Here is a 16,108-nt window from a genome sequence, read left to right as displayed (position 1 = left end):
TAAATTATATACCAAATATTTATACAGTGTGGAAACATTTACTAGATGTATTCAACTGGTGGAAAAGATTCTGTTTTGCTTGATCAAATATCCTTTGCCTAATTATTGTCAAATAATACTTATTATTTTTTGCAAGACATTCCTGATTTTTCCATATATATCCAAGTCCTAATTCATGTAATAGTTTTCTAATATATGTGACCCAATTATTTTTTTTTCAAACAAGTAGCTTTCAACTCAACATACATTGTATACAAAATACAGTTTTTTGAAGAAATCAGTTTTAACCAATATTTTACCATACAATAATTACGTTCATACAACAATGGATATCTCCCCAATTCAAAATATATCATAATATTTGTTGTAGATCCTTTAACTTTAAGCACATTTTAAAAGAAGTCTAAATGTATTTTTTCAATAGCCTCTGCATTATGTAATCCCCATATTTCACAGCCATAAAATAATATACTAGATACATATGTATCAAACAATGATACTACTGTGTTATAATTCAAAAACAATGTCTTAATGATTTTCTTCATAGAAAAGGAGGCTTTTCTACCTTGTTCAGATATACATTTAATAGCAGGTGTGAATTTATTGTTATAATTCAGTAAGATACCAAGATAGATAAACTGGTCTACAACATCAACCAATACACCATTGTATAACCATTTTTCCTCATCCTTCACTTTACCACCATTCCTAAACACCATAATTTTTGTCTTTAATATATTAACTGTTAGTCCCCATTTTGCATTATAACTATATAGTACATCTAACATCTGTTGCAATCCTTCTATACTATTTGAAAAAATAACCATATCGTCTGCATACAACAACAAAAAAGACTCAAATCTTTAAATAACATGTCTGTACATCCATTTATAATAAATTTATTCTCTATATCATTTAAAAATAATGAAAATAATATTGGGGACAATACTTCACCTTGCTTTAGACCCAGGTCACATTTTAAAAACAAATCTGATTGAAAGCCATTTACACTAACCCAAGATTTAACACAAAGGTACATAGATTTTATAACTTTTCCACATATTCCATATTTAAGTAACTTATGCCAAAGGTTGGCTCTGTTCACCGAATCAAAGGCCCTCTTATAATCCACAAAACAGCAGTAAAGTCTTCTTTTGGTCTCTAATGTCTTTGTTATTGTAGAATAGAGGGCAAATATTGCATCAACAGTACCGACACCACAACGGAATCCAAACTGTGCATCGGTTAGAACATTATTTTTTTCAGACCATTTATATAGCCGTTTATTAAGTACACTAGTAAATAATTTTGCTAAACAACTAACAAGACTTATAGCTCTGTAATTATTGGGGTCATTTACATCACCTTTCTAAAAAAACCTGGTATAATAACGGCTTGAGACCACGATGCTGGAAAAAATCCTGAATTAAGTATTACATTAAATATATTGCAAATTACAGGTAGTAATATGTCACTAAATTCAATAAGAAACTCATTTAGTATTCCATCAAGACCATGACTCTTATTACGTTTTAAATTTTTAATAGCACATAACACCTCACATTCTGTAATAGTTTTATCTAACTCCTCAAAAACAGTATCGATATTATAATAGTTAATATTCTCACTTGGCATTTCTAGGGTAGAGTCTCCAGTAGTTACTTTCTTAAAATGGTTGAAGAAATCAGTTAATGTAATGTTATTCAAATTCCTTTTTGTTTTTCTAAAGTAATGATAAAATGTCTTTGGGTTATATTTACGCAAAAAATCCAGCTGATTTCCTTCCATCAACTTATATTGTCTTTTCAGTTTTACTTCCAATTTCTTATAATTCTTTTTGCATTCATTTAGGAGTTTATGTTTTTCACTGGATTTATCAAGATTAAATTGATGCAGGGAGTCTATATATTTGTTATACAATGTCCTACATTCAGGTGTAAACCATAGCTTGTCAATATTATCACCTGACATAAATTCATGCTGGCGAACACAATCAAGGTTGGTTTATACTTCAGTACGATCTGACATCGTATCGAACGCATAGGTCGCAAGGAGATCGGAATGTCATCGTACTGAATGCATTGAAATCGGACATGTGTTGGCTACGTCATCAGCGATAAAAATTATACGCACGGGATGCAATCGCATGCATATCGGACCATTTAACTTTGAGTTATTTCATGCGATAAATGAATACGATGGAGGGCCAGAAGCGACAAAGAAAAACAGGTCTTTTTAGTGCTGCAGATGATAAGCAACTTATAGAAGAAGTTAGAAAGTATCCTAATCTGTATGATACGTCTATGCGGGAATACAGAGACACAGGCCAAAAGTCTACTTGGAAGTATTTCCAATTAATGTCATTTCTATCGCCCTTTATCAAACATCGTGACATCGAAAGTAACGTGCCGAGGTATATTACCACTGGGCTATTCTTTGTCCGCATACATACATATGTACATACGTGCATACATATATACATACATACATAAATATATGCATACATACATACATACATGCTTTCACAAGTCAAGGGTAATCTGATGTTAATTGTATGAAAGAGAATATGTGGTTATATATTTTATAACATTTTTTATCATTTATACGGTATTTTAATTTATACGAATGAGAGAAGCATGAAGTATGAGTCATAGCTTGTATCTCACACGTGAAGCTGTCTTTAATTAGCAAGGTAACAATTTGTATTATTGTAGCTTGTGGTATGGGTGAGTGATAGATGAGTGATAAGCTGACTGGGTGAATATAGTGTGGAACTGGGTTATTGAGTGGATGATTTGTCATTAATCGCTGAGAGAGAATCATTGAACATTCAGTTTGGGAAAGACTTGGTAGAAGTGTAAGAGACTTTGTGGAAGTTCGGGTTAGTGTTTAACCGTAAGTAAATTAAATATTTTACACATGTATTGTGTTACAGAGGTGTGACATTTGAATGTTATTTTGGTCTGTATTTAGTTTGCTATATTAAATGTATATATTTAGCAAATGCTCAGTGTAACTTGTGAAATGCGGACATTGTGTAAAGTAATGAAATTGTTTGCTATATGTATTTATGTGTTTATTAAATGTATAATGTGAATTGAATTATGCACATGAAGTAAGTTGTACGTGTTATTAACGTATACGTTGTGAAACCTGTATAATGTGGACATGTGTGAAATGATGAAAATGATTGATGTATGAAGGGTATTTAATATTGAGGTTTTGCATGATAGTAATGGAGTGTATATTGTTTACAGCAGCTTGTGTGGTATCTGTTGAGACCAACAACGGAATGAGCAGCGAGGGGCAATGCTAGAGTTTGACCAGGTGATTGGGCTGCGGAATTATGTGAAGAAGGCACGAGGAAACTGACGTTGATGTTAATTCATGGAAGTTGGGTACAGCTGAAGTGGAAATTGAAGTTCCACATGTGGGCTACTTATTAGCCATGATGTTGTGGTGGTGAATAACAAGTGTATTGTTATCGTGCAGCATCTCGGTGAATAACAAGTGTATTGTTATTGTGCAGCAGAAACATATTGTGTAAATATGGCTGTAGTATTTAGAGCTGATCTGAAATGGAGGGTGCTAACTAATGTTAGTACATAATTTAGTTAGAACAATATATGTATATAAAAGTTGATCACGAGGAAGTGAATCATAAGGATTGTGGTATGAACTGAAACATTTTATATTGAACTGTGTGGTTTTAGTATATTATTTTGTGTGTTGTGATACGTGATATTTTTATATGAAATTATGTGTAAAGTGGTGATAATGTATGTTTATTATATATGAGAAGTGTGAGTGTTGAGGGAGTGCTGGTGATTAGTGGTATGTGAGATGGATATAATTAGGTTTAGTAAGTAGGAGTGGAGAATGAATGTGATTGTTATTTGTGTGCTGTAAATAAATGTAATATAATTTATTTGGATTAGTGTTTCTTTTAGTTATTCAATCACTTGTGACACATGCATACATACATACATACATTCCAAATGAACTAATTCAGATAGGGCAAAGAATTTACCACATATACCTACTTATAGCCCTATACATTTTAGGAAAAACCTAGTATATTTGAATAAAATATTTTCCCGCCATGAAAATATATCAAACAATTATATTGCTTTGAAATTCTCTCCAATTTCAGAAAGAAACTCATAATGCTGGTTAATAATAATAATAATAACAATTTACATTTCTTGGATTTACTCAAAGTATAAAAAGGCGTGTTCCATTGGACGAAAATGTATGAGCAAGACGTCATCCATCTTGAAAGTACCAAACGCAAATAGGCGATCGCATGCACTTGAAAAGTATAAATGCTTCTGCGGCTATTCGCAAATCAAACGGTTCAACGGAAGTATGAACTAGGCCTTTGAATACGATATATATCGGATGAAATTCATACGATCACAGATCGTACTGAAGTATAAACCAGCCTTCACTGGTAACATGACCTCGTTCATTGCATTTGCTATTTACAACAAAAGGCTGTGTGATATCCCTTAACGTACAAGTAAACTTGTCAACAATACTATCAATATATCTTTGTGAATATTCACTATCACTAGTTACACAAACATTTAATGCATCATAATTAACACGTAGCGCTTCAATACATTGCTATTTACATTCCGCAGACCATCGATATCTGACAAACTTATAACCCCTGTGACCTAGATCGTGCACACCGCTATCGACCAACCAGCGAGCATCCAAGTGTATATTCACAAGCAATGGGGCGTGGTCTGAATATTGATTAAAATTACCAACAGTGAACGACTCAATGCATGGAAACAAACTTGGCTTTGTGATTAGGTAATCAACTACACTAACACCTCGTGTACCATTAAAAGTAAAAGTATTTGAAGAACCGTCAATTTGACGTCAATTAACAATACGGAAACTAGATGCTTTACAAAACGTTAGTAATTTTCCGCCAAACCCGTTAATTCCTTTATCTGGGTTAATGCGTTTATCTTCAGTTTGATCATTAATATATATTCACATACACTTTCGATATGTTCAAGTACAGTGTCTTGCAGATCATCAAATTTAATATAATCATCATATTCCGCAGTTCTACTATTAAAATCTCCCATTAAATAAACATCTCCCAAGTCAGAATACAATTCAGTATATTATTTAGTTCATGAAATAAATCAACATCGTACAATTTATAGTAAGTAGAATGCTGGGGAGGTATGTAAACACACGCTATAAATACGTCATTGTTACGTTTACTAAGTCGCCTATCAATCTTTAATCAAATAACACTATCTGAACAATTTTCAATTACAGATATAAATGGTTTGTACTTTGTTTTATACAGTACAACAATACCTCCTCCTTGAAAACATTTCCTACGTTTTACAGCAAATGATAAACATTCATAGCTATCGAGTGATAATTCAAAATCATTTTCTATCAAACATTCAGTAAGTAGCATCAGATCATGCTCTAGTAAAACATTCTTAAAATATTGCTCACCTATTTTTTCTCTAAAACCACCATGCACATTCCATGCTATACATTTTAACACTTCAATATCAGCATTATTTACATTCCCCAAAAGTCCCTATTGTTTATCAACACTGGTTGAAGATCTCGGTGTAGGTCGCTCGTCAAGAACCACATAGTCAGAAGTGGTAAAAAGTTTACCGTCTGTATACACTCGGTCACGCACTAAGTTCGCTCGTTTACCTTGGGCTTTCGCTCTTTTCAGGTGTGGAATTAGTTGCCGCCTCCTATCACTGATCTCTTTGGGAAACTGTTCATTCACAAAAAACTCGAGTATTTCTCCAAACGAGCTCACGATCCTAAAAACGCGAACAGTTCACAACAATGGGCCTAGGCCGCATCTTCGTTTGGTTCGACTGGGAATTCACAGCTTGCACTTTCCCAATTCTGTGTGCTCGGTCAATATCGATAGCTGTTTCAATTTTCATCTGCTCTTTTATGAAAGTTCTGACATGACACCTCCCCAGCCTATGCTCCTGGTTTGTTTGTACATGTCTTGGGCATCGCCAGTAAGTGTCAAAGGGGTTCGGTTTATAATGAACTAGTATATAGAACATTTAATGACTAATTCAGTGTGGATGATTAATTTTTTTTAAATTCCTAGAAACAAAAAATAATAATTTAAAAAATATTCATAATAAATTAATTAATTAATTAATTAATTAATTAGTTAATTAATTAATTAATTAATTAATAGAAATATAAATGTAAATTTGTCACGGGGATCCTATAATACCCGTAACTGAATGAAACACACGATTATCCAAATATCTCTCCTAACTGTATATCTATTAGATCTCTCTGTAACGGGCAGTTATACCCGCGTGGCTCGTCTAGGTATGATCAGAGATAAGATCTTATATAAAGTATGTATTATTATAGCACGTTTAGTTCACTAGAAAACACAACAAAAACACAATACACTTTGGAATCTGTATTAACCTACGCTGACAAATGTACTGCCGCAGTAGTTAATTAACAACAACAAATAATAACAACCCAGAACTAATCACTTAATTAGTTAATCTCTAGGTGTCTAGTTTACACAATATTCTAATCACTTCACCGTGACACAACACCCACACGTGTGATAATTGAGAAACGCTTCCAGGTGAACTTAATTAATAAAGGAATTACAACTCTATTCCTAACTGGTTAATTTTTAATTAACCCTTAACTACTCATTCAGTAACCTTGTAATACAGAATTAATACTGGTACCTATCACAATAAAGACAATAACCTACAGTTTACCTAGGTCCTCTAGGATGACTGGTTAAGCTTTATATATATTAGAACAGTGAGCCTACAGTTTACTGCGTCAGATGACCGGCAGCAACGTCTAAATAATATTGGTATAATACAGTATTAAAATATTTAAAGTCACATCAATCACATCAAGGTTATACAACAGAGCAGAAATAATATTTACCAAGTCCAAACGGACGCGTTCCCTGGAAGCCTTCCAATATGTTTCTCCCCCATATCTCTAAAACCCTAGCTATTTATCATAAAACCGAATATCGCCTGGGGGTACAACGCGGTCCTCCCCCTACCAAGTGATATTTCCACAGCGACCAATCCGGCATATTTTTCTTAAATGGCGAGACTTGCTGACGCCTAGTCGCCAAAATCACGGTCGTAAAAACCGCACTCGCAGAGGTATTACGTAACTACTGGCCACATGGGTGTGTATTAGAAAGAGCTCGACGACCGTCGCGCAGAGGTATTACGTAACAACGTGCCCACCTGGGCTTAAGTGCATATTGGAACTGCACACGGCCCTCTAAAACAATTAATATCGCCACAGGCGAAAACAAAATTAAGAGCATGTTCCGTCACAAAATTAAATTAAAAATAAGAAAACAATATTTTGAGATGTGAACTTCAACCCCATGTGACCGGCCTCGGTGGCGTCGTGGTTAGGCCATCGGTCTACAGGCTGGTAGGTACTGGGTTTGGATCCCAGTCGAGGTATGGGATTTTTAATCCAGATACCGACTCCAAACCCTGAGTGAGTGTTCCGCAAGGCTCAATGGGTAGGTATAAACCACTTGCACCGACCAGTGATCCATAACTGGTTCAATAAAGGCCATGGTTTGTGCTATGCTGCCATTGGGAAGCGCAAATAAAAGATCCCTTGCTGCTAATCGGAAAGAGTAGCCCATGTAATGGCGACAGCGGGTTTCCTCTCAAAATCTGTGTGGTCCTTAACCATATGTCTGACGCCATATAACCGTAAATAAAATGTGTTGAGTGAGTCGTTAAATAAAACATTTCTTTCTGTCTTTCTTTCAAACCCATGTGATCACATCCCGAATATCCCAGATCTAATAACAGTAACAGCTAAACGTTGACATCTAGATCTAAGGTCAGTCTATTTTTTTTCTTGGTTTTTTTTTTTTTTTTTGTAAATGGTACACAACGTTTTCTACAAACGTACATAACTGAAATTTTTTATTTTATTTTAGGATGCATTCAGTAAACCCGACAAACTTATTTACTTGCGTGTGTTTAATATATTCCCTATGCTTTTGTATTGGCGTGTATAGGTGCTTTATTATTTATGTTTTTAATCATTCACAGATTTCCACAGACATTGATATGAATATACACTCTTTTAATGAGGTTGTTATTATCCGAAAGACTGGTTTTGCTTTTACAAAACGTTCCAAGAAAGTCATAAATACTGACATTACACCCAGATGCAATGCCGTCACATGTTATTGTTGCGTGAATTTCACCCCCTTAATGTCGGCTGTACGGTTACGCCATCTATCGACAACGTCATAAACTGCTAGGCAACAATCGGGAAAACACGTCTATATTGTTTCGCTGTTAATTACATTTCTTACACACTCATTGGTAAGAACATCATGCGTTATTTTTGACCACACATGGTTGTTTACACACGTAAGTGTGTTAACAATTTCAAGATATGCGACTGGCTACTCCTAGGTGATGACAAGGTCACCAATGCCATATGTCGATTATACTGTGGCGTATAGTTAACCTGGCAATCGTGTGTCTGTGATACGTAAGTCAGCTACAAGTGCAACGACTGTATTAATAACATTTAGTCGAAAAAATGTTAAAATTTGCTTAAAAGCTGTGTGGATTTTTTTTTTTTTTTTTTTTTTTTTTTTTGAGGATATGTAAGAGATAGAATAATAATAATACATTCGTATCCGTTAGATACCAATTATCCAACAACTGGTTCTGAGATAAATGGTATCTAACGGACACGAATGTATTATTATCTATGTAGATTTATTACATGAAACTTGATGAGTGAACAAATGTATCAACTTACATGTGGGTCGTCTTCTACGCGTAAAAATGCGAACCACACGCCCGTGCAAAGGGATTTCTCTGATCTACATACACGTCACACGTATGAGGCGCATTACGCGGGAGATAACACAGAGAAATCTTAAACTGTTTATTATTAACTTGGGCTGAACTTGACACAATGTGTGGCACGGAGAGCTATCAACATATTTTGTATGAACCTCTTTTTGACAATCCGACAAAAGGGTGCAGACAGTACAATGTACCGAAGGACTAAATGTCATGGATACATAGTCTTCTTGTTCTGAAAAGTTTCATTTATTTTATAACTGACCTGAAAACCTTTGTGGTACCATTTGTTCTACTTTATGGTCGATTATCATTAAAAAATAAAATATTTTTTCCAAAATAACTCTCATTAAAGGTTTACTTGCCTGAGCAAAATTAGCTTATTGACCACGCACCTCTTCTACATCGTGATTTTCTCGGAAATCACTTAACAGTGTACCGGGAAATTACAATTTGTACTGGACAGACTTTCACAGGTTTGTAAGGAGCGCTTTATCAGTTCAAAGCATTAGCAACACACGTCCATCGATTTAGACATTAAAATGTGTTTGAAAGTTGTGCAAGTCGCGAGCTTATTCTTTCCATATCTTTGTTTGTTTTTTGTTGCCCCATAATTTTCTTAAAGTATTTTTTCTTTTCTTTTTAAGAAACACTCTCATGCTTTCCCCTCCGTTTCACTTGTAATTGTGAATTAGTTTGGATGGATTTTACGTTATTTTCACAATTGGCGGTGTATAAATATCCAAAGTTTATGCTATTGTATTTACTTTTGTGTCTATTCATGTTACGTTACCATTTTTTATTAACATAGAAAATCCTGAATAAAACTTAAACAAGCGTTGTGTTATCTTGTCATCACTGTTTCTGAAATATTTAGATACTACATGTGTATTACAAAAATACACTTCATTTGAATCGTTGTTGGCTGTTTTATCTTTTGCGTGCGTGTCTCCAAACCTAAGGGATTGTTGCGGATTAATGAGCTATTTGACCATATGTCCATATTTAAAACACAATAATAAAGCCTCGTCATTCTTATACTCGCTACTGGTCACTTTCGTAATGTCATCGCTATAAATATTATTAAAATGTGTACTCCAAAATGTCTCTCTGTAATACTAAGTGTTTGTAAAGAGTAAATTATTTATAACCTGACGTTAGGGAAATATTTCCTGTTGGATAGAAACATACAGTTAAGGTTCTAATAGATCAAATAAATTCCTATTGCCGATAATGTTAACGTTTACTAATAAAACTGATATAAGCAGCGTATCAACACACCCAGGAAGTACAGCAAAGGTATTTCCCTGATCTACATACACGTCACACGTATGATGCGCGTTACGCGGGAGCTCACGTAGAGAAATCTTAAACTGTTTATTATTAACTTGAGCTGAACTTGATACAATGTGTGGCACGGAGAGCTATCAACATATTTTGTATGAACCTCTTTTTGACAATCTGACGAAAGGGTGCAGACAATACAATGCAGCAAAGGACTAAATGTCATGGATACATAGTCTTCTTGTTCTGAAAGATTTCATTTATTTTATAACTGACCTGAAAACCTTTGTTTTACCATTTGTTCTACTTTCAAAAAATAAAATATTGTTTCCAAAGTAACTATCATATGACTCATTAAATGTTTACTGGCCAAAGCAAAATTAGCTTATTGAGCACGCACCTCTTCTACATCGTGATTTTCTCGTACATTGTACCAGGAAATTACAATTAGTACTGGACAGTCTTTCACAGGTTTGTAAGGAGCGCTTTATCCGTTCAAAGCATTAGCACGGGCGTAGGAAGGTGCCAAAAATATAACCCCCCCCCCCCCCCCCACACACACACACACACACGCTTCCTACGCCAGTGATTAGCAACGCACGTCCATCGATTTAGACATTAAAATGTGTTTGAAAGTTGTGCAAGTGGCGAGCTTATTCTTTCCATTTTCCATATCTTTGTTTGTTTTTTCTTGCCCCATAATTTTCTTAAAGTATTTTTTTTTCCATTTTTCTTATAAAACACTCTCATGCTTTCCCCTCCGTTTCACTTGTAATTATGAATTAGTTTGGATGGATTTTACGTTATTTTCACAATTGGCGGTGTATAAATATCCAAAGTTTATATTATTGTATTTACCTTTGTGTCTATTCATGTTACGTCACCATTTTTTATTAACATAGAAAATCCTGAATAAAAGTTAAACAAGTGTGGTGTTATCTTGTTATGATTGTTTCTGAAATATTTAGATACTACATGTGTATTACAAAAATACACTTCATTTGAATCGTTGTTGGCTGTTTATGTTTTTACGTGCGGGGCATCAAACCAAGGGGATTGTTGTGGATTAATTAGCTATTTGAACATTTGTCCATATTTAAAACGCAATAATAAAGCCTCGTCGTTCTTATACTCGCTAGTAAGCACTTTCGTAATGTCATCGCTGTAAATATTATTAAAATGTGTAGTCCAAAATGTATTTCTGTAATACTAAGTGTTTATAAAACTTAACATATTTATAACCTGACGTTACGGAAATATTTCCTGTTGGATACGAAAAATACAGTTAAAGATCTAGCTATATATATGTAACCATTTTCAATGGACCTTGAATATATTGTTTTTTTAAAGAGCTTTGTTTTTCCACATTAATTTTTTCCCGTATTCAGTGGCGGATCTAAGGGGGACAGGGTTCCGAGGCCCCCCCCCCCCCCTAAATTTTGCGAATGTTATATATATTATTTTTTACGTTGGAGAATCCAAGGAATCCTTTGGGAACGTTTGTAACCTTCGGCCACATGTCATTGGAGCCCCGCTAAATGGATGTTCTGGATCCGCCACTGCTATTGCTTGAAACATCTTATCTCATACTTCAATTTCATACAAATGAATGTATAATAACAGTTAAAGTTTATTTTGTTTAACGATACCACTAGAGCACATAGATTAATTAATAATCGGCTATTGGATGTCAAACATTAGCAGCAAAGGATCTTTTATATGCATTGCCCACTGACAACACAGTACATATACCAATCGTGTGCCAATGGATGGGGCAAAAACAAAAACTAATCCAAGAACGGGTCCACCGAGGAGGATCGATCCTCTGACCCGAGCACCTCAGGTGAACGTTCTACAGACTAAGTGAAATGCGGCCTTCCATATGCTAGTAGCTGTCATTTGCTTATAGGCTGTAATCTCGGAGTGTTTAATCAACATACACACTATGAATATAAATACTACCACCCTCACCCTTAAAGCAAATCAGAAACTCGGGGGTTAAGCTGCTCGTTTCAGACATAACAGGAAGCGTTTTTCACTATCCTAGTCCGCACAAAAACTGTCATCCCATTTTTATTAGGCCCTGCATTGACATTAGTTCAAATTATATTACAGGAATTTACCAGTAACACGAAACAGCATTTTATGTCATCAATGCCAGGACAGGTAGCGTTAACTGTGGAATGAAAAGTTAGGTGCACTTCGAACTTTGACCCGCTGAGGTACTATCTGCTGTACTGTTACCTATAATCTATAATGGCCATGGTTTATTGGTTCTCTTTAAATGCTGCACTATATAGGCGAACAATTTGTATTGGTTTGTTTTGTATACGCACCATGACAACATGTAAACATGAGCACAAACACTGCGTTATGTGAAATCATGGCGCCAGTGATGAAACAAGATCGCATATTGGGAGGGGGGGGGGGGGGGGGTCGGTGGGATCGGACGAACCTTCCCCCCATCCACTGAAGTAAATGGTTGGCTTTCAGAAATAATACATACAGGTTTATACATATGGAGTTTCTGGGGGTGCAAACACAAAATAGAAAAAGGTTCCACTTGTTCATATTCGACCCCCCCCCCCCCACCCACACCCACCCCTCCCAGGTCCAGATCACGCTACGCCCGTTACATGACAAAATCTATGAACGGGTTGCATAAACTTTATATACCCAGAGTTATATGGACACTGACAATTCCAGGACTGTCAAATCCAACTATAAAAACTTTCAACTCTCTGAGTTGCGATTTTATAATATTTGTAAATTATTTTAAAGTAAAACGCCTAATGATCTCTATATGAATATGTTCGTTATATAGAACTAAATTACAATTGTTTGTGTACATTGTGTACAGGATATTAAACTTGTGCTTGGATTGTTTATGACGTAAGGTAAAAAAAACTATTTTTGTTTTACTTTTGTTATTGTTTACAGAAATGTAATTGCTCCTTTGTATTGTATGCCCATGAGCTCGTTGGTATATATTTTATTTTATTAAATTAACTCACTTGTTTTTATAATAACATGAAAACACCATGTTACAGTCTGTGTAACAGCATATCTTTCTAGTATAATGACGTTGTAACCTAAATTTGCCAACTTACATATTCCTATTGGAAGGTTAATAGCTATTAAACTCAGTTATAATACAGTATGTTAGTATACCTTTGCTTTGGTAGATATATATCGGTTTGTTTTTGTGTAGTCTTAGATAGTTTTCCCGAAAGCAAATGAAAATAATGGGAAATGGTATAAACAATAGTCTACATGTATTCAATTGATTTCAGCTCCAACAAACGAACAAAATATATGTCGACCATTAAGTGATTTGCTGTATTGTAACTTAATTGGTAATTTTCCATGCACAGATTTCTCAGTGGCTGATCCAAATAACGTAGTACAAAAGTTCCGTTTAGTTACTATGAAAGACAGGACATACCATATTAATGAAGTAATAAATGCCCTTTCTGAAACTATTTCTAATGGGGCCCTGACACAAATACATTTAAGTGGTAGCTATGTATTTGGTTCCTTCTCTTTCTAATTGCCACTACAGGACAGCTTCGCAGTGTTTTGAATGAGGAAACAAATCACAAATGCCATCCTTTAGAAACAATGTTTGCTGTAAACCAAGCAACACATAAAATAGTAAATATACAATTTAATAATAATAATAATAATAATAATAATAATCATCATCATAATCATAATATAATGAACAATAACAATAACAATAATAAATACCAATCGAATTTGAGGGGGAAAATGCCATATTTTGTAAGAATTATGTCAATACAGAAATTTATTAATGATAAAACGATATGTTTGGGTGGGACTGGGTTGGAGCGGATTGAATTGCATTGCATAGGTATACGCTGTCCTAGTCCGATAAATTTGCCAATCAAAATGAATTTAACTTCTGTGTATATATCAGCGAATTGTGAACAAGGTGGTCAAAACGAAAATTTAGCAATCAGTGACCAGCTGAATACCAACTTAACACTCGGTTAACAAAACAACAGCGAGTTTGCATGTAAATATCGTGAAAATGTGATATAACCACAACAACTCCCTGACCTATATAAAGAAATTAATCTGATGTCACATTCAGTTTGACGGCAGATATATCGGACTCACGCTGTCCACTCTTTTGTCGGACATTTGAGTTGTTACTTCAGATTTTGGTAAAGGTTATATCTACTGCTAATAAAAGACTTATTTCCGCGTACCCTGAGCTCGGATGATACCAAGGCAGTTTGGAAGACAGCCATAGCAAGTAGCCTATTCACATACCGAAAGGAAATACTGTCCATCTCATTATCACCATTTATATATTTTTGTATCGTCGCTATATTACATTTTTGTGGTGTCATAAAAAACGAAATAATAATAAAAGATTAATAAATAAAAAATGTTTCGCTCAATTGATTGTTTGCACTCACCTGCTAGCTTGTCGTTGGTGATTATCCGCCATGTTGTCGCAATTTCCTCTTGGTATTCTGCACTTCTGATTTTTCTTCTGAATAATTGGCTAACTTACAATCACACCATTAATGTTCACATGTTGTATAAGATAACATCACTATTTTACAGTGTTGCGTATGTTACGGAATGAAAAAGACCACAACATATAATAAAATTGTTTTCACTGAGAATGATTTAAGCACGTGGTCATGAAGACAGCTTCGGTTTCTTGCAGCTTACGACCTTTCCCCTGATTTCCGATTGCGATTATGATCCTACTATCATTACGAAATTTAAAAAAATAATAATACTCAACAGTTTTGTTTCTAAATAATAATACATATACAAAACTTCACATACGTTGTTTTCGCTTCGCGCAAGAATATATACCACGAGACCGCTTCGCGGACTTGTGGTATATTCTTGCGCAAAATAGTTTCACCTGTCTCGATGGTGCCATCAGACATAAGGCTGGTAGATAAGTACTGGGTTCGCAGCTCGGTACTGGCTCCCATCCAGAGTGAGTTTTAACGACTCAATGGATAGGTGTAAGGCCACAACACTCTCCTCTCAAACCGGCCTCGGTGGCGTCGTGGTTAGGCCATCGGTCTACAGGCTGGTAGGTACTGGGTTCGGATCCCAGTCGAGGCATGGGATTTTTAATCCAGATACCGACTCCAAACCCTGAGTGAGTGCTCCGCAAGGCTCAGTGGGTAGGTGTAACCACTTGCACCGACCAGTGATCCATAACTGGTTCAACAAAGGCAATGGTTTGTGTTATCCTGCCTGTGGGAAGCACAATATATTAGTTTGCATTTAATACTCACATATGTAGAAACTGATAAAATACTTAATAAATATTATAAAATAATAGAATGTCGAATATGACCTACACCCATTTATTCAACACAATATTTTTGTTGCTCATTTCCATAGATATTTAACATTATCTCTAGCATTAATACATTTGCTTTATAAAGTGGAAAGGTGATCATGGGGAAAAACATTTAAAACTATTTTTATAATTATTGTTGATATGATTTTATATCTACTTACTTTCCTCCATATGTGCATATATGTTTGTGTGTCTGATTGTCTGTTGAAATATTTGGTTAGACAATATTGATATTTTATCTACCTACATATACATACATATGTACTTATGTGCATCTATATCTGAGTGTCTGACTGATTGTGTCTGATTATAATTATCTATCTACCAATCTACCAATTTATTTGTTGTGAAAATATTGGTATTATATATTCATTTTATATATCTTATATTAACATATCTTGCAAATAAACATGTATTGCATTTATCGTTTCTTTTTAGAGTGGAACTGCGTACAGGATAAATTGAAGATACATGTTTGTCTATCAGAAAAATAACAGGACATTAGCAAATATTCTTCATATAATGGTACCTCATATTATCTTTTCTATTACACCCAGCAAAGGATGTTTGCTGA

General features: G+C 34.8%; 1 long non-coding RNA gene across 1 annotated transcript; it reads left to right on the top strand.

Moving 5' to 3' along the window:
* The first annotated feature begins 674 nt into the window (after positions 1-674).
* On the top strand, positions 675-3,926 carry LOC121371473. Its single transcript, XR_005957799.1, has 2 exons — positions 675-2,895; positions 3,258-3,926. It is a non-coding gene; the product is annotated as an uncharacterized LOC121371473 (long non-coding RNA).
* Positions 3,927-16,108: the final 12,182 nt, after the last annotated feature.

The sequence above is a fragment of the Gigantopelta aegis genome, chromosome 4 (genome assembly GCF_016097555.1).
Source record: "Gigantopelta aegis isolate Gae_Host chromosome 4, Gae_host_genome, whole genome shotgun sequence".
NCBI lineage: Eukaryota > Metazoa > Mollusca > Gastropoda > Neomphalida > Peltospiridae > Gigantopelta > Gigantopelta aegis.
Note: the sequence above shows the minus strand (reverse complement) of the source record. Positions and strands in the feature narration are given on the sequence as shown.